The 3,735-nt window shown below is 43.2% G+C and overlaps 1 protein-coding gene across 1 annotated transcript in view; it reads left to right on the forward strand.

The window, feature by feature from the left end:
• The window catches only part of CEP152 (centrosomal protein 152kDa), a 107,267-nt gene that overhangs the window by 13,766 nt on the left and 89,766 nt on the right, over positions 1-3,735 (forward strand). The window lies entirely within an intron of this gene.

The raw sequence follows: 3,735 nt of genomic DNA on the forward strand, positions 1-3,735 counted from the left end.
GGTAGTTTGCCCACAGCTGATCTAGCTGCTTGGAACATTGCGTTGACCAAGTGCGGCAAGGTTCTTAGCTTACTTCTTAGTGGAGGCAGACCATATACAGTGGGGCCTTGACTTACGAGTGTCCCGACTAACGAGTTTTTTGAGATACCAGCTGTCTCTCGGCAGATTTTTTGCTTTGAGTCGACAGAGTAATTTGAGTTAATGAGCTCCTTAACGAGCTCGGTCTCCGAACGAATTAAACTCGTAAGTCAAGGCCCCACTGTATAAGTAAACAAATGAATGAAGTCATTTGAGTGAGTGATAATTTAGCACTGATAAACAATAGGGGAACAAAATAGGGTTATATAAAGCTACTGGCAGGGAACTGGTGAGGAGGAAATGTTTGAGCTGCAGCTTGACTCATGAGAAGGAGCAGCCTTGCAGAAGCCTGAGGAAGAATATTCCAGGCCAAGACATCAATGAGTGTAAAGCCCAGAAGTAAGAAAGAGATCCTGTGTGTCCACTGAATAGCTGTTGGGATTGTGTGAGCAAGGGCTGGGGGGTAGAGATGGGGCAAAGAGGTGGGCTGGGCCAGATCTCAGTATGTCATGGTGAGACGTTTGTAGTTTATTCTAGGAGCAGTGGAGAATTTTAAGCAAGGAAGTGATATCTGACCATATTTTTGAACGATCTATGTAAATGCTGTGTGGTGAATAGACTAAAGGAGAAAAGGAGTACGTGGAGGAGATTTTATATATATAGTGTTTAATAGAATTCTTGGCATGTAGTAAATGGTGGCAATAGTAATAGTAGCAGTTGGTGCAAGTCAGTTTACTTGTTAGAATTGTTTTTAGTCTGAGTCAGATTTCTTGACTGACTGTGATAGCAGGTTTCCTTTGCATTGAGTCTATGCTTGATATGACACTTTTCTAAGTGGCCCATTAGTGTTGACAGGAAGCAAGGAATAGGGTCAGTTGCCCTTGGGGTTGGCAGTACAGTTCGGGCAGAGATACAAAACTGCCAGCTCAGTGGGTCTTGTCCATAGACATGTATTATTTGGTTGCACGGTATTTTTAAAACATTGAATCTATATTTCAAGATTGGAAATTTTCATATAACAGTTCAGATTTTCTGGCTTGTCTTGAGACGTCCTAAGCCTTGGCCACATGCGGCCTGTGTCTGCACCCTGCGCAGGTGGGCGGAGCTGAACGGTAGCTCTCCCTTCCCGCTGGCCGCGGTCCCCACCTCTCACACAGACATGGGCTCCGCTCTTGGACCTGCCAGCTTCGCTCTTATAAATCCTCTGCCAGGTCTCTGAGGGACTAGGCTTTGTGACCCTGGTTAGGGTGTTTGGATTTTGACAGGGTCCTTCACAGCAGTGTGGCAAGGACAGGGATGAGGATTTGCTGTTGCTCTGTGAACTCACAGCATGAGGTTTTCATGACCCCAGTGGCTTTGCATAGTTTGCTGGGATTTAGCTGCTGGGATTCTTGAGAGGATCAGTTAATTACTATAGTCGACTTTAGAGAAGAGAAAAAAATGAACTGACAGGTGATTTCTCATTGGAAAAGATAGTAGTAGAGAGATGGATAGGGTATTGGAGAGAACTTACTGCCAAGTGTATTGTGTGGTGAAAGGTATGTGCTGGGGTAGGGAATTTCCAGAGGCAAAACAAGCTCTTTCGAGGTAAAGTATCTGAGAATGAGTATTTCTAGCAGAGTGAAAGAAAATAACATAGATTATGTGACTCTGGTATGATGGTTATGCTCCGTGTTAATAAAAAGTGTTTCATGTTAATAAAAAGTGGTTTTACCTTTTTTTAAAAAAATTTGCTTCAAGGTAAGAAGTACAATGGATAAGGTTTCCATTGTATAGAGATTTTAAGATTTTCAGCAACAAAATTCAGAATTATTCATAAAAATCCAGCTGTATGTATATTTTGTCACTGCTAGTTAAAAGGAGAAGTTGACTGATCAGACCTAAGTTGCTTGCATACCCAAAAGCCTTTTCAAACCTCCTCACTCCCTGACCCTGTGGTAGCAGGACAGTTAGATGTTAGCTGTGGTCTTTTCTTGCCTGCCTGGGGGGTAGTTGTGGGATTGCTGGCTGGGTTATGAGTGTTAGCAGCGGGCTCATGCAAATGGCTTTCTCTACCTAGTGAATCCCTTTGTATTCAGTTCACTTATGTGGGAGGAGTGCCTGTGTGGGCGAGGATGTGCTGTAGGGCTGGCCAAGCAGGCCATGCCTGACTCAGAGGCCACCTTGCTAAGGCTTTTGAGATCCTCTCTTGGCGGAATAATCCTGGTTTTGGTCAGTTGCTAATACAAGATGCTTTACCAAGTTGAGTTTTAATTTGGGAGCTTTGGGGTCAGTTGGGATTTTGTCCACACTTTCCCATAAGTCCCTAAATAAACCAGAGTCAAATTCCATCCTCCGTGCCCTTCTAATTAGCAGGTCTACGATCATTGTCTTGCCTTTTCCATTTCTTTTTTTTAAATATGTTTTATTGATTTTTTACAGAGAGGAAGAGAGAGGGATAGAGAGTTAGAAACATCGATGAGAGAGAAACATCGCTCAGCTGCCTCCTGCACGCCTCCTGCTGGGGATGTGCTCGCAACCCAGGTACATGCCCTTGACTGGAATCGAACCCAGGACCCTTCAGTTTGCAGGCCGACGCTCTATCCGCTGAGCCAAACCGGTCAGGGCAGCCGTTTCCATTTCTGTTCCCTCCATTCACATTAACTTTGAAGAGCAAATGGAGAAAATGCATTTAATCTTCAGAAAAACAAAGGATTTAGTAAAGTGATTTAATATTCAGAGAACACTTAGACCAGTGGAATCTCAAGTCACAGCCCACCATGAATAGACCCATTTTTTTTTAAGATCCAAGAATTTTGCAGAAAATAGGCAGTATTATCATTTCTAAATCGTTACATTCTAACTGGTATATTGGTAAATGTTTGGCTACTGTGGGCCAAGGCATAGCAGATAAGTGCATAACCCACAGCCTCACCCAGTGTTTCACCTGAAACTCCATCTCCTACGTAGTAAACAGAACAGATTAGGGTGCAGGTGAGTGAGGGCGATGATACCAGGGAGACATGGTGTTATGCCAGTCAATAGTCATATCACTCACATTCCTTACAACTTATTGGAGCTCATTGCTTTCTTGCTGTACCATTTGAGAACTACAGATATAGTTCTCTTTCTTGCTACTAAGTAGACCTCATCCAAAACATTTTAGATGAAATTTTACTGGAAAAGCTGGTCCATAGAAGAGGAATTGAAAAGTTCTCACATTAACTCATTCTTTTTTTTTTTTTAAATATGTTTGTATTGATTTCTGCGAGGAAGAGAGAGGGAGAGATAGAAACATCAATGATGAGAGAGAATCGTTGATTGGCTGCCTCCTGCACACCCCACACTGGGGATCGAGCCCACAACCCAGGCATGTGCCTTTGACTAGAATCGAACCCGGTTCCTTTTAGTCCCCAGGCCAACACTCTATATCCACTGAGCCAAACCAGCCCGGGCCATTAACTCATTCTTTTTTCTTTTTCTTTGTGGCTTAAGAGAACAGAAATTTATTGCATCACAGTCCTATATCAAGGTATCAGAAGGGCCACCCCCCTCGGAGACTCTGGGTAGAATTCTTTCTTCCTTGCATCTTCCTTCTCCTCTCTTGCGAATCTATTGTAGGTTTTTTGCTGTGTCGTTACTGGAGCTTATATACAACTTCATCTAGATATAAAAGAC

This window comes from Myotis davidii, unplaced genomic scaffold, assembly GCF_000327345.1.
Source record: "Myotis davidii unplaced genomic scaffold, ASM32734v1 scaffold132, whole genome shotgun sequence".
NCBI lineage: Eukaryota > Metazoa > Chordata > Mammalia > Chiroptera > Vespertilionidae > Myotis > Myotis davidii.